Genomic DNA, 25,425 nt, shown 5'->3' on the forward strand with positions numbered 1-25,425 from the left:
ATCTAGTGCTTATTTATTTTCTTCAAATATAGATGATCTATATATTACTACCTAAACACCGTTGGACACTGTTACCCCTAATCCTCCACACGCATCTCTACTTAAAACAGCATCTTACCCATGCTGAATACTTAGGGACTAGCTGACACCCTATAGTGATAAGGGAGAGTTTTTATTTGTCAATATTCACACACACCTTCATACATACATTTTTTTTTAAAAATCGTTTTAGAAAAGTCTTAAATATATGTTATTGATCGAATTCAATCAGTATCTGGTCTTTAGGTCAACAGTAAAAATGTTGACAGTCAAGAGGTGAACATGGACAATAGATCAACATGACAATGGTCGACATGAGTTTTTCACGATTATATTTAATTTGCATAACTTTTGCATACCATCCATGTGGACTACGATTGGGAACTGTAGCCTTGATCAGACTGTAAGCCCTGCAAGGGGATGCGGTACACTAATTGGGGGTCAATGTGTCGACCATTTTCATGTTGGCCTTCTTTATGTGCTGACCTTTTGATGTAGACCTAGCCACTGACGACCTAATGAACCTTATCCAATCATTTAAAAAAAAGAGACAATATTGTCGGTTAAAAGATTATGGGGCAGATGTATTAAGCCTGGAGAAGGGATAAAGAAATGATAAAGCAGTGAAGTGGAAGGTGATAACGCACCAGCCAATCAAATACTGTCATTTTTCAAACCAGTAATGATTGGCTGGTGTGTTATCACTTTCCAATTAGCATTGCTTTATCACTTCTACAGTATTAATACATCTGCCCCCATATTTGATGAGACCTTACAATTATTACTATGTCTCTCGAACACAGTATAACCCCCATAAAGGGAATGGGCATACAGTAAATGTAACGCTGTATGAGTGATGCCTAGAAGCAGGTGTTTAAGTCAAAAATATTACATAGAAAGAACATACAAACTCTACACACATATAAGTCGCTATACTTGCAAATACGCACAGCGAGCACAGCAATATATGGTAACACACGCATTTACACGGACATGCCACAGAGATAGATTCGACACTTATTTCATACAGTACATAATTATAATAATATCAAGCGCCAGACATCATGATGATTTAAAATTATATAATGAAGTAATGTCATGTATGTGTATTATTTGAACGAAGCAAGATACACCTGTCATATTTGGTATTTAAGCAACCAGATTAATGTGTAGATTCATTTGATACTTGTTATTAAGTTGTAGGACATTGCAACAAATAGTTATGATTAAATGTATGAAAGGTAAAATCACTTATTAGTACAATGGACAGGAAACAGGCCAGCCCTTTGGATGTCTTCAAGACTGAACCTGTTTAGCATATACAAATAGACTAGTGACTCATCATGAATGAGAAAGTGCCCTCCCCCAAAAACTAGATAACACATTGCAGAGACACACAGTTCTCAGTTGCTGTTTTGTACCAGAGGATGAAGAAGTTGCTGCCAGACCAGTTCCTGTATTTATTTGCTGAGAGAGATATAAGATGCATTGAGGGAATGGTATGGTATGCTGGCCTGTAACTGTATGTATTAACTGCTTACTGTATGATTTGTAACCATGTAACTATAGGTATACTGTACATTGTAATATATTGAATCCATATCCTTTTAATAACAAATATATACATCAGTGAGCTTTGGAACTCAGATAATGTGTGGGTATATTGCTTTCTCTTATGGGATGCAGTGTTTTGCTATGTATAGCGCACATTCATGGCACATGGTAATAAGAGGTGCAGGCGTTTACAATATATAATAGAGTGGGCATTTTAAATATTTGTTAGAAAGCAATTTGGTATTTACACAGGCTACGCAGTAACGCATCATACTGGGATGTGCATCTATGTAAGGGTATAGGTGAAAACTGGATCAGATGTTTGGAAAGAGATGTCTCGGCAGATATACAGTGCATCCGGAAAGTATTCACAGCGCTTCACTTTTTCCACATTTTCTTATGGTACAGCCTTATTTCAAAATGGAATAAACTATTTTTTCCCTCAAACTTCTACACAGAATAGTCCATAATGACAATGTGAAAAAGTTTAAGATTTTAGCAAATTTATAAAAAAAAAAAAAAAAAAACAACTAAGAAATCACATGTACTAAGTATTCACAGCCTTTTGCCCAGCAACGTTCTAGACACGCCTGCGTTGTCCAGACCGCGCCGCACCAAAGGCATTCTAACGCCATTGGCATGCCCCCTCCCGCCCCGCGACTGCACATAGGCTTTCACATTTCACTGGGTGCGCACGCGCAGTGGGTCTGAATCAGGCCCTCAGAGTGGAGTATGATGCTTGAGAAGGGGACCATCATAAGCTACCTGTACCAGCTGGGATTATAAAGTCAAGGGCAGTACTGAGGGCTTGATCACAAAAGAGGGTGGAAATGGTCAAGAGAAGAGAGACAAAGAATTAGGTGAAACTGAAGCAATCATGGTCATCAATATTAGCTTTTGTGAAGGTGTGGGGCTAGGGTAGAGGGAGGTAGGGGAAACATGGATGAACAGGGAGCTGTTCAAGTTGGAGATAGCACAAAAACCAAAGTGTGAGTGTGTGTGTGTGTGTGTGTGTGTGTGTGTGTGTGTGTGTGTGTGTGTGTGTGTGTGTGTTGTAAAGGTTCACTGAGAGAAACTAAATAAAAGGGAAAGGTAGTCAGCGTCCTGATCCTTCAACCGGAACAACAATCTAAAAGGTGCTCTGTGCCCATTCCGGCTAGCTAAGGTGGTTAGCTCCCCGTTCCACCAGACAACTGGAATCGCTGGCTAAAGTAGTCAGCTCCCCCTAATGTAGTCTGTGTACCATTATGGCAACCAGAACGGGCAGCTATGGTGGTCAGCTCCCCGTTCCGCCACACGTAACGGCTAAGGCTGTCTGCGCCCCGTTTCTGCGTACAGAAGGGATATCTAAGGCGGTCAGTGTGCTGTTCTGACACCCGCAACGGCTGGTTAAGGTGGTCAGCGGCCCGTTCTGGCAGCTGGAATGGTTGGTTAGGTTGGTCATTAGCCCTGGAATGGCTAAGGTGGTCTGTGCATTGCCTGGCTAGGTTGGTCAGTGCCCTAAAACAGCTAAAGGGCCCTACACACTTGCCGAGGTGCCCGACAGACGATAAGGCCGACCCGGCGGTGGGTGGGGGGGGGGGGGGGGGGCTGCTAGATGGGTGACGAGATTGTCCATATTGGCTTGCATGTTTTAACGTGCTGGCACCAACAATGAACAAGCGCGGGGCCGCGTATCGTTCATCATTGGTGTATACACACAAAGATATGAGCGATATCTCATTCATTAATGGACGAGATCATTCATATCTTTCAGTGTAATCGGCCAGTGTGTAGGGCCCATTAGAGGGTGGTCAGCTTCCCGTTCCACCACCCATAATGGCTAAGGTTGTTTGTGCCCAGTTTCTGCGTACAGAAGTCATATCTGAGGTGGTCAGTGTGCTTTTCTGGCTCCCGCAATGGCTGGTTAAGGTCGTCTGCGGCCCGTTCTGGCAGCTGGAATGGTTGGTTAGGTTGGTCATTAACCATGGAATGGCTATTTAAGGTAATCTGTGCATTGGCTGGCTAGGTTGGTCAGTGCCCTGGAACAGCTAAGAGGGTGGTCTGCACCCCATTCCGATACCATGAATGGCAGACTAAGGTGGTCAATCTCCCAATTCTAGCACTCGGAATGGCTATCTAAGGTAGTCTATGCCATGTTTGTGCAACCGGGAGGGCTGGATAAAATAGGATTTTAATACCTACCGGTAAATCCTTTTCTCTTAGTCCGTAGAGGATGCTGGGGACTCCTAAAGGACCATGGGGTATAGACGGGATCCGCAGGAGACATGGGCACACTATAAGACTTTGAATGGGTGTGAACTGGCTCCTCCCTCTATGCCCCTCCTCCAGACCTCAGTTATCGGAACTGTGCCCAGAGGAGAGGAACATTTCGAGGAAAAGGATTTTGTTAAATTAAGGGTGAGATACATACCAGCTCACACCACACCACACCGTACAACATGGCATTTAATTAAACCCAGTTAACAGTGTGAACTAAAACAGATCAGCAACAGCCTGACCCTTACCAAACACAACCTTTGTGTAACTTAAGCAATAACTATATACAAGTACTGCAGACAGAGTCCGCACTGGAACGGGCGCCCAGCATCCTCTACGGACTAAGAGAAAAGGAATTACCGGTAGGTATTAAAATCCTATTTTCTCCTTCGTCCTAGAGCACAGGTTCTCAAACTCGGTCCTCAAGACCCCACACAGTGCATGTTTTGCAGGTCTCCTCACAGAATCACAAGTGAAATAATGAGCTCCACATGCGGACCTTTAAAAATGTGTCAGTGAGTAATTGATACACCTGTGCACCTGCTGGGTTACCTGCAAAACATGCACTGTGTGGGGTCCTGAGGACCGAGTTTGAGAACCTCTGTCCTAGAGGATGCTGGGGACTCCAAAAGGACCATGGGGTTTATACCAAAGCTCCAAACCGGGCGGAAGAGTGCGGATGACTCTGCAGCACCGATTGAGCAAACATGAGGTCCTCATCAGCCAGAGTATCAAACTTGTAGAACTTTGCAAAAGTGTTTGAACCCGACCAAGTAGCTGCTCGGCAAAGCTGTAATGCCGAGACGCCTCGGGCAGCCGCCCAAGATGAGCCCACCTTCCTAGTGGAATGGGCTTTCACCGATTTCGGTAACGGTAATCCAGCAGCAGAATGAGCCTGCTGAATCATATTACAGATCCAGCGCGCAATAGTCTGCTTAGAAGCAGGAGCGCCAACCTTGTTGGCCGCATATAGGACAAACAGCGCCTCTGTTTTCCTCACCCGAGCCGTTCTGGCTACATAAATTTTCAAAGCTCTGATCACATCAAGAGACTTTGAATCAGCCAAGGCTTCAGTAGCCACAGGCACCACAATAGGTTGGTTCATATGAAACGAAGAAACCACCTTCTGTAGAAAATGTTGACAAGTTCTCAACTCCGCTCTATCCTCATGGAAGATTAGATAGGGGCTTTTGTAAGACAAAGCCGCCAATTCGGACACCCGCCTTGCGGACGCCAAGGCCAATAGCATGACCACTTTCCAAGTGAGAAATTTCAACTCAACCGTTTGTAAAGGTTCAAACTAATGTGACGTAAGGAACTGAAACAACACGTTAAGGTCCCATGGAGCCACTGGGGGCACAAATGGAGCTTGTATGTGTAGTACGCCTTTCACGAACGTCTGAACTTCAGGAAGCGAGGCAAATTCCCTTTGAAAGAAAATTGATAAGGCTGAAACCTGCACTTTAATGGAGCCTAACTTCAGGCCCGCATCCACCACTGCTTGCAAAAAATGGAGAAACCGCCCCAGGTGAAACTCTTCCGTAGGAGCTTTCTTGGATTCACACCAAGACACATTTTCTCCGTTACCTCCTTTCTAGCCTTAAGTAGGGTGGGGATGACTTCCCCGGGAATACCCTTCCAAGCTAGGATTTGGCGTTCAACCGCCATGCTGTCAAACGCAACCGCGGTAAGTCCTGGAACACGCACGGTCCTTGCTGTAACAGATCCTCTCTTAGAGGAAGAGGCCAAGGATCTCCTGTGAGTAATTCCTGAAGATCCGGATACCAGGCCCTCCGAGGCCAATCTGGAAAAACGAGTATCGCCTGAACCCTTGTTCTTCTCACGATCCTTAACATCTTTGGGATGAGTGGAAGTGGAGGGAACACAAAGACCGACTGAAACACCCACGGTGTCACTAGAGCGTCCACTGCTACTGCTTGAGGGTCCCTCGACCTGGAACAATATGTCTGAAGCTTCTTGTTGAGGCGAGACGCCATCATGTCTATTTGAGGAATTCCCCAACGACTTATCACTTCTGCAAAGACCTCTTGATGAAGACCCCACTCTCCTGGGTGGAGATCGTGTCTGCTGAGGAAGTCTGCTTCCCAGTTGTCCACGCCTGGAATGAAGACCGCTGACAGGGCGCTTGCATGAAGGATCTTGGTGGCCTCCGCCATCGCCGCTCTGCTCTTTGTTCCGCCCTGGCGGTTTATGTGCGCCACGGCTGTTATGTTATCCGACTGAATCAGGACGGGCAGGTCGTGAAGAAGATGTTCCGCTTGTAGCAGGCCGTTGTAGATGGCCCTTAATTCCATAATGTTTATGTACAGACAAGCTTCCTGGCTTGACCATTTTCCCTGGAAATTTTTTCCCTGTGTGACTGCTCCCCAACCTCGGAGACTCGCGTCCCTGGTCACCAAAGTCCAATCTTGGATGCCGAACCTGCGACCCTCTAGAAGGTGAGAACTTTGGAGCCACCACAGGAGAGAAACCCTGGTCCTGGGGGACAGAGTTATTTTCCGGTGCATCTGCAGATGGGACCCTGACCACTTGTCCAGTAAGTCCCACTGAAACGTTCTTGCATGGAACCTGCCAAACGGAATGGCCTCGTAGGCCGCCACCATTTTCCCCAGCACTCGGGTGCATTGATGAATCGACACTCTTGGCGGTACGCCTGATGAGGAGGATAAAATAAGATTTTACTCACCGGTAAATATTTCTCGTAGTCCGTAGTGGATGCTGGGACTCCGTAAGGACCATGGGGAATAGCGGCTCTGCAGGAGACTGGGCACAACTAAAGAAAGCTTTAGGACTACCTGGTGTGCACTGGCTCCTCCCACTATGACCCTCCTCCAGACCTCAGTTAGGATACTGTGCCCGGAAGAGCTGACACAATAAGGAAGGATTTTGAATCCCGGGTAAGACTCATACCAGCCACACCAATCACACCGTATAACTCGTGATACTATACCCAGTTAACAGTATGAAATATAACTGAGCCTCTCAACAGATGGCTCAACAATAACCCTTTAGTTAAACAATAACTATATACAAGTATTGCAGACAATCCGCACTTGGGATGGGCGCCCAGCATCCACTACGGACTACGAGAAATAGATTGACCGGTGAGTAAAATCTTATTTTCTCTGACGTCCTAAGTGGATGCTGGGACTCTGTAAGGACCATGGGGATTATACCAAAGCTCCCAAACGGGCGGGAGAGTGCGGATGACTCTGCAGCACCGAATGGGCAAACTAGGTCCTCCTCAGCCAGGGTGTCAAACTTGTAGAATTTAGCAAATGTGTTTGACCCCGACCAAGTAGCTGCTCGGCAAAGTTGTAAAGCCGAGACCCCTCGGGCAGCCGCCCAAGAAGAGCCCACCTTCCTAGTGGAATGGGCTTTCACTGATTTAGGATGCGGCCGTCCAGCCGCAGAATGTGCAAGCTGAATCGTACTACAGATCCAGCGAGCAATAGTCTGCTTTGAAGCAGGAGCACCCAGTTTGTTGGGTGCATACAGGATAAATAGCGAGTCAGTTTTCCTGACACTAGCTGTCCTGGAACATAAATTTTTCAGGGCCCTGACTACGTCCAACAACTTGGAATCCTCCAAGTCTTTAGTAGCCGCAGGCACTACAATAGGTTGGTTCAAATGAAAAGCTGATACCACCTTAGGGAGAAACTGGGAACGAGTCCTCAATTCTGCCCTATCCATATGGAAAATCAGTTAAGGGCTTTTACATGACAAAGCCGCCAATTCTGACACACGCCTGGCCGAAGCCAAGGCCAACAGCATGACCACTTTCCACGCGAGATATTTAAAATCTACGGTTTTAAGTGGCTCAAACCAATGCGACTTTAGGAAATCCAACACCACGTTGAGATCCCAAGGTGCCACTGGAGGCACAACAGGGGGCTGAATATGCAGCACTCCCTTAACAAATGTCTGAACTTCAGGCAGTGAAGCCAGTTCTTTCTGTTAGAAAATCGACAGAGCCGAAATCTGGACCTTAATGGAACCCAATTTTAGGCCCATAGTCACCACTGACTGTAGGAAGTGCAGAAAACGGCCCAGCTGAAATTCCTCCGTTGGGCCTTCCTGGCCTCACACCACGCAACATATTTTCGCCATATGCGGTGATAATGGTTTGCGGTAACTTCTTTCCTAGCTTTAATCAGCGTAGGGATGACTTCCTCCGGAATGCCCTTTTCCTTCAGGATCCGGCGTTCAACCGCCATGCCGTCAAACGCAGCCGCGGTAAGTCTTGGAACAGACAGGGCCCCTGCTGCAGCAGGTGCTGTCTGAGCGGCAGAGGCCATGGGTCCTCTGAGATCAGTTCTTGAAGTTCCGGGTACCAAGCTCTTCTTGGCCAATCCGGAACAATGAGTATAGTTCTTACTCTTTTTCTTATTATCCTCAGTACCTTGGGTATGAGAGGAAGAGGAGGGAACACATAAACCGACTGGTACACCCACGGTGTCACCAGAGCGTCCACAGCTATCGCCTGAGGGTCCCTTGACCTGGCGCAATATCTTTTTAGCTTTTTGTTGAGGCGGGACGCCATCATGTCCACCTGTGGCCTCTCCCAATGGTGTACAATCATTTGGAAGACTTCTGGATGAAATCCCCACTCTCCCGGGTGGAAGTCATGCCATCTGAGAAAGTCTGCTTCCGAGTTGTCCACTCCGGAAATGAACACTGCTGACAGTGCTAACACATGATTTTCCGCCCATCGGAAAATCCTTGTGGCTTCTACCATCGCCATCCTGCTTCTTGTGCCGCCCTGTTGGTATACATGGGCGACCGCCGTGATGTTGTCTGACTGGATCAGCACCGGCTGGTGTAGAAGCAGGGGTCTAGCCTAACTTAGGGCATTGTAAAAGGCCCTTAGTTCCAGAATATTTATGTGTAGGGAAGTCTCCTGACTCGACCATAGTCCTTGGAAGTTTCTTCCCTGTGTGACTGCCCCCCAGCCTCGGAGGCTGGCATCCGTGGTCACCAGGACCCAGTCCTGTATGCCGAATCTGCGGCCCTCTAGAAGATGAGCACTCTGCAGCCACCACAACAGCGACACCATGGCCCTTGGAGACAGGGTTATCAGTCGATGCATCTGAAGATGCGACCCGGACCACTTGTCCAACAGATCCCCCTGGAAGATCCTTGCATGGAACCTGCCGAATGGAATTTCTTCGTAAGAAGCTACCATCTTTCCCAGGACTCGCGTGCACTGATGCACCGACACCTGTATTTGTTTTAGGAGGCCTCTGACTAGAGATGACAACTCCTTGGCCTTCTCCTCCGGGAGAAACACTTTTTCCTGTTCTGTGTCCAGAACCATACCCAGGAACAGTAGACGCGTCGTAGGAACCAGCTGCGACTTTGGAATATTCAGAATCCAGCCGTGCTGTTGTAGCACTTCCCGAGATAGTGCTACTCCGACCAACAACTGCTCCCTGGACCTCGCCTTTATAAGGAGATCGTCCAAGTAGGGATAATTATAACTCCCTTTTTTTTTTTGAAGGAGTATCATCATTTCGGCCATTACCTTGGTAAATACCCTCGGTGCCGGGGACAGAACAACGGCAACGTCTGGAATTGGTAATGACAGTCCTGTACCACAATTTTGAGGTACTCCTGGTGAGGAGGGTAAATGGGGACATGCAGGTAAGCATCCTTGATGTCCAGTGATACCATGTAATCCCCTTCGTCCAGGCTTGCAATAACCGCCCTGAGCGATTCCATTTTGAACTTGAACCTTCGTATATAAGTGTTCAAGGATTTCACTTTTAGAATGGGTCTCACCGAACAGTCTGGTTTCGGTACCACATACATTGTGGAATAGTAACCCCGGCCTTGTTGAAGGAGGGGTACCCTGATTATCACCTGCTGGAAGTACAGCTTGTGAATTGCCGCCAGTACTACCTCCCTTTTCTCCGAGGGCAGCAGGCAAGGCTGATTTGAGGTAACGGCGAGGGGGAGTCGCCTCGAACTCCAGCTTGTATCCCTGTGATACTACTTGCAGAACCCAGGGATCCACCTGTGAGCGAGCCCACTGGTCGCTGAAATTACCGAGACGCGCCCCCACCGCACCTGGCTCCACCTGTGGAGCCCCAGCGTCATGCGGTGGACTCAGAGGAAGCGGGGGAAGATTTTTGATCCTGGGAACTGGCTGTCTGGTGCAGCTTTTTCCCTCTTCCATTGTCTCTGTGCAGAAAGGAAGCGCCTTTGACCCGCTTGCTTTTCTGAAGCCGAAAGGACTGTACCTGATAATACCGTGCTTTCTTAGGCTCTGAGGAAACCTGAGGTAAAAAAATTTCTTCCCAGCTGTTGCTGTGGATACGAGGTCCCAGAGACCATCCCCAACAATTCCTCACCCTTATAAGGCAGATGTGCCTTTTAAAGTCAGCATCACCTGTCCACTGCCGGGTCCCTAACACCCTCCTGGCAGAATGGACATTGCATTAATTCTGGATGCCAGCCGGCAAATATCCCTCTGTGCATCCCTCATATATAAGACTACGTCTTTAATATGCTCTATGGTTCGCAAAATAGTATCCCTGTCCTGACAGGGTAACAGTGCAGCAGCACTATCCATGCTGAGGCAATTGCAGGTCTCAGTATAGTACCTGAGTGTGTATATATAGACTTCAGGATAGCCTCCTGCTTTTTATCAGCAGGCTCCTTCAAGGTGGCCGTATCCACCTTTTTTGACAAACGTGTGAGCGCCTTATCCACCCTAGGGGATATCTCCCAACGTGACCTATCCTCTGGCGGTAAAGGGTACGCCATCAGTAACTTTTTTAGAAATTACCAGTTTCTTATCGGGGGAACCCACGCTTCTTCACACACTTCACTCACTCATCTGATGGGGGAACAAAACACTGGCTGCTTTTTCTCCCCAAACATAAAACCCCTTTTTTTTTGGTACTTGGGTTAATGTCAGAAATGTGTAACACATTTTTCAATGCCGAGATCATGCAACAGATGTTCCTAGTGGATTGTGTATATGTCTCAATCTCGTCGACACTGGAGTCAGACTCCATGTCGACATCTGTGTCTGCCATCTGAGGTAGCAGGCGTTTTTTGAGCCCCTGATGGCCTTTGAGACGCCTGGGCAGGCGCGGGCTGAGAAGCCGGCTGTCCCACAGCTGTTACGTCATCCAGCCTTTTATGTAAGGAGTTGACATTGTCGGTTAATACCTTCCACCTATCCATCCACTCTGGTGTCGGCCCCACAGGGGGCGACATCACATTTATCGGCATCTGCTCCGCCTTCCACGTAACCTTCCTCATCAACATGTCGACACAGCCATACCGACACACCGCACACACACAGGGAATGCTCTGACTGAGGACAGGACCCCACAAAGTCCTTTGGGGAGACAGAGAGAGAGTATGCCAGCACACACCAAAGCGCTATATAATACAGGGATTCACACTACCCACAGTGATTTTTCCCTTATAGCTGCTATAATACACAATTCTGCGCCTAAATTTAGTGCCCCCCCCCCCCCCCCCCTCTTTTTTTAACCCTTTGAGCCTGAAAACTACAGGGGAGAGCCTGGGGAACTGTCTTCCAGCTGCACTGTGAAGAGAAAATGGCGCCAGTGTGCTGAGGGAGATAGCCCCGCCCCTTTTTCGGCGGACTTTCTCCCGCTTTTTTATGGATCTCTGGCAGGGGTATTTTTCACATATATATCCTCTAGGACTATATATTGTGATTATTTTGCCAGCCAATGTGTTAATATTGCTGCTCAGGGCACCCCCCCCCCAGCGCCCTGCACCCATCAGTGACCGGAGTGTGAGGTGTGCATGAGGAGCAATGGCGCACAGCTGCAGTGCTGTGCGCTACCTTGTTGAAGACCGAAGTCTTCTGCCGCCGATTTTCAGGACCATCTTCATGCTTCTGGCTCTGTAAGGGGGACGGCGGCGCGGCTCCGGGACCGGACGATCGAGGTCGGGTCCTGTGTTCGATCCCTCTGGAGCTAATGGTGTCCAGTAGCCTAAGAAGCCCAAACTAGCTGCAAGCAGGTAGGTTCGCTTCTTCTCCCCTTGGTCCCTCGTAGCAGTGAGTCTGTTGCCAGCAGATCTCACTGAAAATAAAAAACCTAAAAATAAGAATTTACTTACCGATAATTCTATTTCTCGTAGTCCGTAGTGGATGCTGGGGACTCCGTCAGGACCATGGGGTTTAGCGGCTCCGCAGGAGACAGGGCACAATAATAAAAGCTTTAGGATCAGGTGGTGTGCACTGGCTCCTCCCCCTATGACCCTCCTCCAAGCCTCAGTTAGGATACTGTGTACGGACGAGCGTGCATAATAAGGAAGGATATTGAATCCCGGGTAAGACTCATACCAGCCACACCAATCACACCGTACAACCTGTGATCTGAACCCAGTTAACAGTATGATAACAACGAAGGAGCCTCTGAAAAGATGGCTCACAACAAGAATAACCCGATTTTTGTAACAATAACTATGTACAAGTATTGCAGACAATCCGCACTTGGGATGGGCGCCCAGCATCCACTACGGACTACGAGAAATAGAATTATCGGTAAGTAAATTCTTATTTTCTCTAACGTCCTAAGTGGATGCTGGGGACTCCGTCAGGACCATGGGGATTATACCAAAGCTCCCAAACGAGCGGGAGAGTGCGGATGACTCTGCAGCACCGAATGAGAGAACTCCAGGTCCTCCTCAGTCAGGGTGTGCCCCTGACCAAGTAGCAGCTCGGCAAAGTTGTAAAGCCGAGACCCCTCGGGCAGCCGCCCAAGATGAGCCCACTTCCTTGTGGAATGGGCTTTTACTGATTTTGGCTGTGGCAAGCCTGCCACAGAATGTGCAAGCTGAATTGTACTACAAATCCAGCGAGCAATCGTCTGCTTAGAAGCAGGAACACCCATCTTGTTGGGTGCATACAGGCTAAACAGCGAGTCAGATTTTCTGACTCCAGTCGTCCTGGAAACATATATTTTCAGGGCCCTGACAACGTCAAGTAACTTGGAGTCCTCCAAGTCCCTAGTAGCCGCAGGTACCACAATAGGTTGGTTCATGTGAAAAACAGAAAACACCTTAAGGAGAAATTGAGGACGAGTCCTCAATTCTGCCCTGTCAGAATGAAAAATTAAGTAAGGGCTTTTATATGATAAAGCCGCCCATTCTGACACACGCCTGGCTGAAGCCAGGGCTAATAGAATCTTCACCTTCCATGTGAAATATTTTAATTCCACAGTGGTGAGTGGATCAAACCAATGTGACTTTAGGAAACTCAAAACAACATTGAGATCCCAAGGTGCCACTGGGGGCACAAAAGGAGGCTGTATATGCAGTACCCCTTTTACAAACGTCTGAACTTCAGGCACTGAAGCCAGTTCTTTCTGGAAGAAATTTGACAGGGTCGAAATTTGAACCTTAATGGACCCTAATTTTAGGCCCATAGACAGTCCTGTTTTCAGGAAATGTAGGAAACGACCCAGTTGGAATTCCTCTGTAGGGACCTTCTTGGCCTCACACCACGCAACATATTTTCGCCAAATGCTGTGAAAATGTTTTGCGGTTACATCCTTCCTGGCTTCGACCAGGGTAGGGATGACTTCATCTGGAATGCCCTTTCAGGATCCGGCGTTCAACTGCCATGCCGTCAAACGCAGCCGCGGTAAGTCTTGGAACAGACAAGGCCCCTGCTGGAGCAGGTCCTTTCTTAAAGGTAGAGGCCACGGTTCTTCCGTGAGCATCTCTTGAAGTTCCGGGTACCAAGACCTTCTTGACCCATCCGGAACCACGAGTATCGTTCTTACTCATCTCCTTCTTATGATTCTCAGTACTTTTGGTATGAGATGCATAGGAGGGAACACATACCCTGACTGGTACACCCACAGTGTTACCAGAGCGTCCACCGCTATTGCCTGAGGGTCCCTTGACCTGGCGCAATATTTGTCTAGTTTTTTGTTCAGGCGGGACGCCATCATGTCCACCTTTGGTTTTTCCCAACGGTTTACAATCATGTGGAAGACTTCCCGCTGAAGTCCCCACTCTCCCGGGTGGAGGTTATGCCTGCTGAGGAAGTTTGCTTCCCAGATTTCCACTCCCGGAATTAACACTGCTGAGAGTGTTATCACATGATTTTTCGCCCAGCGAAGAATCCTTGCAGTTTCTGCCATTTCCCTCCTGCTTCATGTGCCGCCCTGTCTGTTTACGTGGGCGACTGCCGTGATGTTGTCCCACTGGATCAATACCGGCTGACCTTGAAGCAGAGGTCTTGCTAAGCTTAGAGCCTTGTAAATTGCCCTTAGCTCCAGTATATTTATGTGGAGAGAAGTCTCCAGACTTGATCACACTCCCTGGAAATTTTTTCCTTGTGTGACTGCTCCCCAGCCACTCAGGCTGGCATCCGTGGTCACCAGGACCCAGTCCTGAATGTCGAATCTGCGGCCCTTTCATAGATGAGCACTCTGCAGCCACCGCAGAAGAAAACACCCTTGTCCTTGGAGACAGGGTTATCCGCTGATGCAGCTGAAGATGCGATCCGGACCATTTTCCCAGCAGATTCCACTGAAAGGTTCTTGCGTGAAATCTACCGAATGGGATCGCTTTGTAAGAAACCACCATTTTTCACAGGACCCTTGTGCAATGATGCACTGATACTTTTCCTGGTTTTAGGAGGTTCCTGACTAGCTCGGATAACTCCCTGGTCTTCTTCTCCGGGAGAAAACATCCTTTTCTGGACTGTGTCCAGAATCATTCCTAGGAACATTAGACGTGTCGTCGGAAAAAGCTGCGATTTTGGAATATTTAGAATCCACTCGTGCTGTCGTAGAACTACTTGAGATAGTGCTACTCCGACCGCCAACTGTTCTCTGGACCTTGCCCTTATCAGGAAAGCGTCCATATTTCTTTTAGGAAGAATCATCATTTCGGCCATTACCATGGTAAAGACCCGGGGTGCCGTGGACAATCCAAACGGCAGCGTCTGAACTGATAGTGACAGTTCTGTACCACGAACCTGAGATACCCTTGGTGAGAAGGGCAAAATTTGGACATGTAGGTAAGCGTCCCTGATATCCAGTGACACCATATCGTCCTGGTTCGCTATCACTGCTCTGAGTGACTCCATCTTGATTTGAACCCTTGTATGTAATTGTTCAAATCTTTTAGATCTCACCGAGCCGTTTGGCTTCAGTACCACAATATAGTGTGGAATAATACCCCTTCCCTTGTTGTAGGAGGGGTACTTTGATTATCACCTGCTGGGAATACAGCCTGTGAATTTTTTTTTATTTTTTTTTTCCCAATACTGCCTCCCTGTCGGAGGGAGACGTTGGTAAAGCAGACTTCAGGAACTTGTGAGGGGAAGACGTCTCGAATTTCCAATGTACACCTGGGATACTACGTGTAGGATCCAGGAGTCCACTTGCGAGTGAGCCCACTGCGTGCTGAAACTCTTGAGATGACCCCCCACCGCACCTGAGTCCGCTTGTATGGCCCCAGCGTCATGCTGCGGACTTGGCAGAAGCTGTGGAGGACTTCTGTTCCTGGGAATGGGCTGCCTGCTGCAGTCTTCTTCCCTTTCCTCTAACCCTGGGCAGATTGACTGGCCTTTTGCCCGCCTGCCTTTATGGGTACGAAAGGACTGAGACTGAAAAGACTGTGTCCTTTTCTGCTGAGATGTGACTTGGGGTAACAAAAGTGGATTTTCCAGCTGTTGCCATGGCCACCAGGTCCGATGGACCGCCCCTTTATACGGCAATACTTCCATGTGCCGTCTGGAATCTGCATCACCTGACCACTGTCGTGTCTATAAACATCGTCTGGCAGATATGGACATCACATCTACTCTTGATGCCAGAATGCAAATATCCCTCTGCGCATCTCGCATATATAGAAATGCATCCTTAAAATGCTCTATAGTCAATAAAATATTGTTCCTGTCAAGGGTATCAATATTTTCAGTCAGGAAATCCGACCAAGCCCCCCCAGCGCTGCACATCCAGGCTGAGGCGATTGCTGGTCGTAGTATAACACCAGTATGTGTGTATATACTTTTTAGGATATTTTTCAGCTTCCTATCAGCTGGCTCTTTGAGGGCGGCCGTATCTGGAGACGGTAACGCCACTTGTTTTTATAAGCGTGTGAGCGCCTTATCCATCCTAAGGTGTGTTTCCCAACTCGCCCTCACTTCTGGCGGGAAAAGGTATACCTCCAATAATTTTCTATCGGAGGAAACCCACGTATCATCACACACTTTAATTTATCTGATTCAGGAAAAACTACAAGTAGATTATTCCCACCCTACATAATACCCTTATTTGTGGTACTTGTAGTATCAGAAATATGTAACACCTCCTTCATTGCCCTTAACATGTAACGTGTGGCCCTAAAGGAAAATACGTTTGTTTCTTCACCGTCGACACTGAAGTCAGTGTCTGTGTCTGTGTCGACCAACTGAGGTAAATGGGCGTTTTTACAAGCCCCTGACGGTATCGGAGACGCCTGGACAGGTACTAATTTGTTTGCCGGCCGTCTCATGTCGTCAACCGACCTTGCATCGTGTTGACATTATCACGTAATTCCTAAATAAGCCATCCATTCCGGCGTCGACTCCCTAGAGAGTGACATCACCAATACAGGCAATTTGCTCCGCCTCCTCACCAACATCGTCCTCCTACATGTCGACACACACGTACCGACACACAGCACACACACAGGGAATGCTCTGATAGAGGACAGGACCCCACTAGCCCTTTGGGGAGACAGAGGGAGAGTTTGCCAGCACACACCAAAAACGCTATAATTATACAGGGACAACCCCTTATACAAGTGTTTTCCCTTATAGCATTTTCACATATGTAATCATATCGCCAAATAAGTGCCCCCCCTCTCTGTTTTAACCCTGTTTCTGTAGTGCAGTGCAGGGGAGAGCCTGGGAGCCTTCCTCACAGCAGAGCTGAGCAGGAAAATGGCGCCGTGTGCTGAGGAGAATAGGCCCCGCCCCCTAAAACGGCGGGCTCTTCTCCCGGAGTTTGTGAGATCTGGCAGGGGTTAAATACATCCATATAGCCTCAAGGGCTATATGTGATGTATTTTAGCCATAAAAAAGGTATAATACATTGCTGCCCAGGGCGCCCCCCCCAGCGCCCTGCACCCTCAGTGACCGCTGGTATGAAGTGTGCTGACAACAATGGCGCACAGCTGCAGTGCTGTGCGCTACCTTATGAAGACTGAAAGTCTTCTGCCGCCTGTTTCTGGACCTCTGGACCTCTTCAACTTCGGCATCTGCAAGGGGGGTCGGCGGCACGGCTCCGGGACGAACCCCAGGGTGAGACCTGTGTTCCGACTCCCTCTGGAGCTAATGGTGTCCAGTAGCCTAAGAAGCAAATCCATCCTGCACGCAGGTGAGTTTACTTCTCTCCCCTAAGTCCCTCGTAGCAGTGAGCCTGTTGCCAGCAGGACTCACTGAAAATAAAAAACCTAAATTAAACTTTTATTCTAAGCAGCTCAGGAGAGCCACCTAGATTGCACCCTTCTCGGCCGGGCACAAAGATCTAACTGAGGCTTGGAGGAGGGTCATAGGGGGAGGAGCCAGTGCACACCACCTGATCCTAAAGCTTTTATTATTGTGCCCTGTCTCCTGCGGAGCCGCTAAACCCCATGGTCCTGACGGAGTCCCCAGCATCCACTTAGGACGTTAGAGAAATATACTTTCTTTTCTAGGAGCTCAGGAGAGCCCCTAGTGTGCATCCAGCTCAGCCGGGCACAAGATTCTAACTGAGGTCTGGAGGAGGGTCATAGTGGGAGGAGCCAGTGCACACCAGGTAGTCCTAAAGCTTTCTTTAGTTGTGCCCAGTCTCCTGCGGAGCCGCTATTCCCCATGGTCCTTACGGAGTCCCAGCATCCACTTAGGACGTCAGAGAAATGGGGACATGTAGGTAAGCATCTTTTATGTCGACTGACACCATAAAATCCCCCTCCAGACTGGAGATCACCGCTCGGAGAGATTCCATCTTGAATTTGAAACTTTTCAAATACACATTGACGGATTTTAAATTCAGAATCGGTCTGACCGAGCCGTCTGGCTTCGGGACCACGAACAGGCTTGAATAAAACCCTTCTCCCCGCTGTGACAGGGTAACTTCGACAATGACTCGCTGCTGACACAGCTTTTGTATCGCCGTACACACTACCTCTCTTTCCGGAAGAGAAGCTGGCAAGGCCGATTTGAAAATTTGGCGTGGAGGCACGTCTTGAAACTCCAGCTTGTATCCTTGGGTCACAATTTCCAGCACCCAAGGATCCAGGCCCGAGAGAACCCAGACTTGACTGAAGAGTTGAAGACGCACTCCCACCGGTGCGAACTCCCGCAGGGGAGCCCCAGCGTCATGCGGTGGATTTGGTAGAAGCCGGGGAGGACTTCTGCTCCTGGGAGCCTGCTACAGCCGGCGATCTTTTTCCTCTACCCTTACCTCTTGCCGCAAGGAAAGATGACCCACGTCCTTTCTGGAATTTCTGCGACCGAAAGGACTGAATCTGATATGGGGGTGTTTTCTTTTGCTGTGGAGGAACAAAAGGCAGAAAAGAGGACTTACCCGCGGTAGCTGTAGAAACCAGGTCCGCGAGGCCTTCACCAAACAAAACTCCACCCTTGTAGGGGAGAGCCTTCATAGCCTTCTTAGAATCAGCATCACCATTCCACTGATGAGTCCACAACGCCCTTCTAGCCGAGACCGCCATGGCATTGGCCCTTGATCCCAAAAGGCCCATATCTCTCGCCGTCTCTTTTAGATAGACTGCAGCGTCCCTGATATGACCCAGTGTCAAAAGCACGCTATCCCGATCCAGGGTGTCTATATCCGATGACAAGTTATCTGCCCACTTATCAATCGCGTTACTCACCCACGCCGAAGCCACAGCCGGCCTGAGCAGTGTACCCGTCGTGACATAAATAGATTTCAAGGTAGCTTCCTGCCTCCGATCAGCAGGATCTTTAAGGGTCGCCATTTCAGGAGACGGTAGCGCCACTTTCTTGGACAATCGCGCTAGAGCCTTGTCTACCGTGGGTGTTGCCTCCCACCCAACCCTATCCTGAGAAGGAAACGGGTATGCCATAGCAATTCTCCTGGGAATGTGCCACCTTTTGTCTGGCGTTTCCCAGGCTTTTTCAAAAAGGGCATTCAGTTCATGAGAGGGAGGAAACGTTACCTCCGGTTTCTTGCCCTTATACATACAGACCCTTCTCTCAGGGACAGCGGGGTCTTCCGTAATATGCAACACGTCCTTTATAGCCACAATCATGTACTGAATACTCTTAGCCACCTTAGGATGCAACTTTGCATCATTATAGTCGACACTGGAGTCAGAATCCGTGTCGGTATCAGTGTCTGCTACCTGGGTAAATAAACGTTTTTGGGACCCCGAAGGGGGCTGAGTGTGTGGTACCACGTCTCCCATGGATTGCTTACATGCTTGGTTCTGAGACTCTGTCCAACCTCTTATGTAACAAAGCCACACTGCTATTCAACACATTCCACATGTCAACCCAATCCGCAGTCAGCGGTGCCGACAGAGTCACACCTTCAATCTGCTCAGCTCTCACACTAACCTCCTCCTGGGAAGAGCATTCAGTTTCTGCCATGTCGACACACACGTACCGACACCCCCAAACACACTGGGCTAAAGGGGACAGACCCACAGAGAGTCAGAGAGACAGAGAAGGAGTTTGCCAGCTCACACCCAGCGCCACACCTGTCTGAAAAGCACAATGCCCCAGACCTATCAGCGCTTGTAATATAATACAACCAACACCAAAATTAAGTGCCCCCCCCCCTTTGTTTTCAACACCCTGTTACTTGTGACAGCGGTGGAAGGGCCAGGAGCAGCGTCTCTGCAGCAAGCTGTGGAGAGAAAATGGTGCTGGTCAGAGCTGAGGAGGAAGCTCCGCCCCCTACAAGACGCGCTTCAGCCCCGCTGAGATTATACTGGCGGGGGTCACAAATAATGCCTATGCACCTTAAAATAGCCAGATAGCGTATAAAAGAGGTTTTTATTGCAGCCCAGGGCGCCCCCCCTGCACCCACGCAGTGCCTGTGTGAGTGGGAGCAATGGCGCGCAGCGCGACCGCCGCGCGGTACCTCAGGAAGACTGAAGTCTTCTGCCGCCTTCCGATGTCTTCTTTGCTTCGGTTACTCACCTGTCTTCGATCTTCTGGCTTTGTGAGGGGGACGGCGGCACGGCTCCGGGAACGAGCAGCTAGGCGACCCAAGTGATCGGACCCTCTGGAGCTAATGGTGTCCAGTAGCCTAAGAAGCAAAGCCTATCAGTCTCACAGAAGTAGGTCTGCTTCACTCGCCTCAGTCCCACGAAGCAGGGAGCCTGTTGCCAGCAGTGCTCTCTGAAAATAATAAAGCTAACAAAAGACTTTTTAGAGAAACTCAGTAGAGCTCCCTTAGAGTGTGACCAGTCTCCTCTGGGCACAGAATCTAACTGAGGTCTGGAGTAGGGGCATAGAGGGAGGAGCCAGTTCACACCCATTCAAAGTCTTATAGTGTGCCCATGTCTCCTGCGGATACTGTCTATACCCCATGGTCCTTTGAGTCCCCAGCATCCCCTAGGACGAAGGAGAAATAGGAATTTAATACCTACCGGTAATTCCTTTTCTCGTAGTCCGTAGTGGATACTGGGGATCTGTACTTTAGTACCATGGGGTATAGATCGGGTCCACTGGAGCATGGCACTTTAAAACCTTTAGTGTGTGTGTGCGCGTGTTTGTGTGTGTGCTGGCTCCTCCCCTCTATGCCCCTCCTACCAGACTCATTAGAAAAACTGTGCCCGAGGAGACGGATATACGAGAGGAGGAATAAATACAACAGCGGTGAGGCAACAAGCCAACACACAACCTTAACCAAAAAAAAAGAGGGCGCTAACCAGAACAGAGGATAGCAACACCAACCCAACCAGGATAGCACAGCTATCCAAACAACAAAACGGGACCGCAACGGCGGGCCAACCAAACACTTATTCAGGTAAGCAGGAATCGAAGCACTGAGGCGAGCCCGCGGTATCCACTATGGCCTACAAGAATAGGAATTACATTCCTATTTTCTCTAACGTCCTAGTGGATACTGGGGATCTGTACTTTAGTACCATGGGGAAGTCCCAAAGCTCCCAAACGGGTGGGAGAGTGCAGAGACCCCTGTAAAACCGCCTGACCACACTGAAGGTCATACTTGACCAAGGTGTCAAACCGACAGAATTTCACAAAAGTGTTCGAACCGGAACAAGTAGCAGCTTGGCACAACTGTAAGGCCGAGACACCACGGGCAGCCGCCCAGGAAGAGCCCACAGACCTCATCGAGTGGGCCTGAATAGAAGTCAGCAAAAGGCAGAGCCGAGTATAGGCCTGTTGAATGGTCAACCTGAGCCAACGAGCAATGGATTGCTTGGACGCCGGATGACCAAAGGACAAACAGCGAATCAGATTTCTGATGAGCCATCCTCTTGACATAAATCTTCAGAGCCCTGACTACATCCAAGGACTCCGGCCCAACGGAAACGTCAGACAACACTGGAACCACAATGGGTTGATTGACATGAAAAGCTGAAACCACTTTTGGCCCAAACGGAGGACGGGTCCCGAGTTCCGCCCTCTCTTCATGAAAAATCAAATAAGGGCTCCTACAAGATAAGGCCCCCATTTCAGAGACACGTCTGGCAGACACCAATGCTTATAACATCACCATCTTCCAGGTGAGGAATTTCAACTCCACCCTATGTAAGGGCTCAAACCAGTCCGATTGAAGAAAAGTCAGAACTACATTGAAATCCCACAGAGCCGTGGGAGGCACAAAGGGCGGTTGCATATGAAGAACTCCTTTTAGGAAAGTTTGTACTTCCAGCAACATGGCAAGTTGTTTCTGGAAGAAAATAGAGAGCACCGAAATCTGGACTTTGATTGAGCCTAAACGTAGGCCCATATCCACTCCCGCTTGCAGGAAAAGTAGATAACAACCAATTCTACATTCCACGGGAGACACCTTTCTACCTTCACACCAGGAAACATACTTTTGCCAAATACGATGATAATGTTTTGACGCAACCACCTTCCTGGCCTGGACCATGGTGGAAATAACCCGGGAGGGAAGACCTTTTCTTGCTAGAATCTCCCTCTCAACATCCAAGCCGTCAAAAGTAGCCGCTGTAAGTCTGGATAGACGAACGGACCTTGTTGAAGATCTTTTTGGAGTGGTAGAGGCCAGGGATCCTCCAGAGCCATGGTTAGAAGGTCCGAGTACCATGCCGTCGAGGCCAATCCGGGGCAATTAGAATTGCTTGAACGCTTTCCCTTCTTAGTCTTTTTAGAGCCCTTGGGATTAGCGGTAGAGGAGGGAACATGTACACAAACTGGTACGTCCAAGGTGTCGTCAGCGTGTCCACAGCCACAGCCTGCGGATCCCTCGTTCTGGAATAGTAACAGCCTAGCTTCTTGTTGAGACGAGAAGCCATCACAAAACACCTGGGGATGTAGGCCCCATTGTTCTGGATGGAGGAGGCTGTGTCTGCTGAGGAAGTCCGCTTCCCAGTTGTCTACTCCAGGAATAAACAAGGCTGATATGGCCCTTGCGTTGGCCTCCGCCCAGAGGAGGATTTTTGACACTTCTCGTATCGCTGCTCTGCTTCTTGTTCCCCCTTGTCAGTTTATGTACGTCACCACCGTGGTGTTGTCGGATTGAACCTGGATCGCCCAATCCCTCAGGAGATGGGAAGCTTTCAGAAGGGCATTGTAAATAACCCTGAGTTCCAGGTTGTTTATCAGCAGAACAGATTCCTGACGTGACCATATCCCCTGGAACTTGGCCCCTTGGGTCACAGCCCCCCAACCCCAGAGGGTGGCATCCGTTGTCAGAATCTATGAGTGGATATTGAAATTCCTGCCTTCTACCAGGTGAGGAACTTGTAGCCACCATAAGAGAGAAATCCGGGTCTTCGGAGATAAGGTCACTTACTGATGCATGTGAAGGTGAGACCCCGACCATTTGTCCAGCAGATCCAGCTGAAATGGCTGGGCAAGAAATCTCCCATATTGGATTGCCTCGTAAGCAGCAACCATCCTGCCCAGCAAGGGTATGCAAAGATGTATGGATAACTTACGAGGACGGAGCACTGAGCGGACCATAGCCTGGATAGCCAAGGCCTTGTCCATCGGAAGAAATACCTCCTGAGACACTGTATCCAGTATCATTCCCAGGAACTGAAGACGTTGGGTCGGTTCCAGGTGAGATTTCTGGAAATTTAGGATCCAACCACAATCCGTAAGCAGGCGAGTCGTCAGATCAATGCTGTGCAATAGACGCTCCCTGGACATAGCCTTCATCAGTGGGGGATGTACTGGTTTGTTTATGTGCACACCTCGTGCAATCCTTTTGTTATGGGTGGGGTTTCAGAGGGTGGGTGCCGTTAGCAAGCAAGCCTGTATCCATGTGTGCATTTATATTTAATCAGTACATATTTGGCTGCAAGCCTCTGGCTGCAAAGCATCTTAGCTGTTAAGTATGTTAGTGCAAAGTATAAGGATATGAAATTTTAGAGATAAAGGAGATGAACAGGAGAGAAACAGAAGGACAGCAGACTAACTTCCCCACCTCCACAAAAGAACTGCAACCAATAAATCAACATACTAAAGTGAGTTACCTAATACACTATCACCTACGCCTGCACAGCCTGGACACTGAACTACCTGTCTGATTAAAGGGCCCCATACACTACAACGATATGTCTGAGGCTGAAGTCTGAGGCGATTTCCCTTGAACTCTCCCGGGAGCGGTTCCATACGATTCGGTACATTTTGCATGCGATATATCATATGCGACCCCAGCCATGCCTGCGGGAACAGACATATCACAAGTGCAGCACTAACGATCTAGGGGAGCCGATCCGACCCTCACGGGATCGCGCATCGGATCGGAAACACATCCAAAATGCCCGATTTCACCCAATATAATTGGCCCGAATTTGGATGAAATCGGGCATTATCATTCTAGTGCAGTGGTTCTCAAACTCGGTCCTCAGGACCCCACACAGTGCATGTTTTGCAGGTAACCCAGCAAGTGCACAGGTGAATTCATTACTCACAGACACATTTTAAAAGGTCCACAGGTGGAGCAAATTATTTAACTTGTGATTCTGTGAGGAGACCTGCAAAACATGCACTGTGTGGGGTCCTTAAGTAACAGCCCTACTACTCTCACACATTGCTGACACTCCTCATTTATACAATCTACAACCACTGTGGAACCATCTCATCCTTTCCGTTCCTTCCATTATTTCTAAAATCCTGTTTACACTGTCTTTGCTTTCAATACACCCCACCTTCTCCTAGTACATTCGATATTACACCCACACCATTCTATTCCTCAGAACAACACTACTGTACTAGAATTATGGCTCCTCGATCCTGTCCCATACCAATCCTCACTGCCAGGTCTCACCCCCCAATTTCCAAATCGCCCACATGCACTTAGAACCCAGCCAACCTTATCCCCATCTCCCCTGTCCCCTCCATTCCTTTCTCCTGTGCACTCCGGAATGCTAGATCAATCTGCCAACTATCCATGACCTCTTCATCTCCCACACTTTTAACCTTCTCGCCATTATGGACACCTGACTCTCCTCCCCAGACATCACCTCCCCTGCTGCCCTCTCTTACGGAGGCCTCTCCCTCACCCACACGGTCAGACCTTATGACCGACAGGGTGGAGGTGTGGGCATCCTTCTCTCCCCTAACTGCACCTTTCATGTCATCCCACCTGAGCCCTCCCTCACCTTCTCCACCCTTGAGGTCCACACTATCCGCCTCTTCTACCTCATTCACCTCCATGTGGCAGTGATATACCGCCCCCCTGGCCACAGTTCACCTTTCCTTGACAACGTTGCTGCCTGGCTTCCCCACTTTCTCTCCTCCGACCTCCCCTCTTTCATCCTCGGTGACTTTAACATCCCTATTGACATCACTAATGCCGCTTCCACTAATCTTCTCGCCCTTTCCACCTCCTTTGGACTTTCTCAATGGACCTCCGCTCCTACTCACAATTTTGGCCACTCCCTCGACCTTGTCTTCACCCACCGATGTGATCGCTCTGATTTCTCAAACTCTCCCTTCCCTCTCTCTGACCACCATCTGCTTTCTTTCACCCTCTCATCCTCATTTCTCCTCTCCACGCCCAGACCCACCATTACCAGGCGCAAACTCGGGTCTCTCCACCCCACTTTCATGTCCTCCCTCGAGACTTTCCTCTCTCCTCTTTCCACCTTGACCTGTCCCAACCAGGCAGCCTCCTTCTATAACCCTTCCCTAACCACTGCTCTCGACTCTGTGGCCCCCCTCTCCTCTGTCCTCCTCCGCCGCTCCAGACCCCAACCCTGGCACACCAAACTAACACGCTTCTTACAAAAATACTCACGCTCCACCGAACACCCCCGGAGGAAATCTCACTCTCTGCCGGACTTCCTCCATTTCAAGTTTATGCTCTCCTCCTACAGCTCTGCTCTTTCCCTCGCCAAGCAATCCTTTTTCCAAGTACC

The 25,425-nt window shown here is 49.0% G+C and overlaps 1 protein-coding gene across 1 annotated transcript in view; it reads right to left on the reverse strand.

Annotated features, from left to right (window-relative positions):
• Positions 1 to 25,425, reverse strand: part of LOC134925947 (OCIA domain-containing protein 1-like) — a 108,070-nt gene that overhangs the window by 64,977 nt on the left and 17,668 nt on the right. The window lies entirely within an intron of this gene.

This window comes from Pseudophryne corroboree, chromosome 1, assembly GCF_028390025.1.
Source record: "Pseudophryne corroboree isolate aPseCor3 chromosome 1, aPseCor3.hap2, whole genome shotgun sequence".
Lineage (NCBI taxonomy): Eukaryota > Metazoa > Chordata > Amphibia > Anura > Myobatrachidae > Pseudophryne > Pseudophryne corroboree.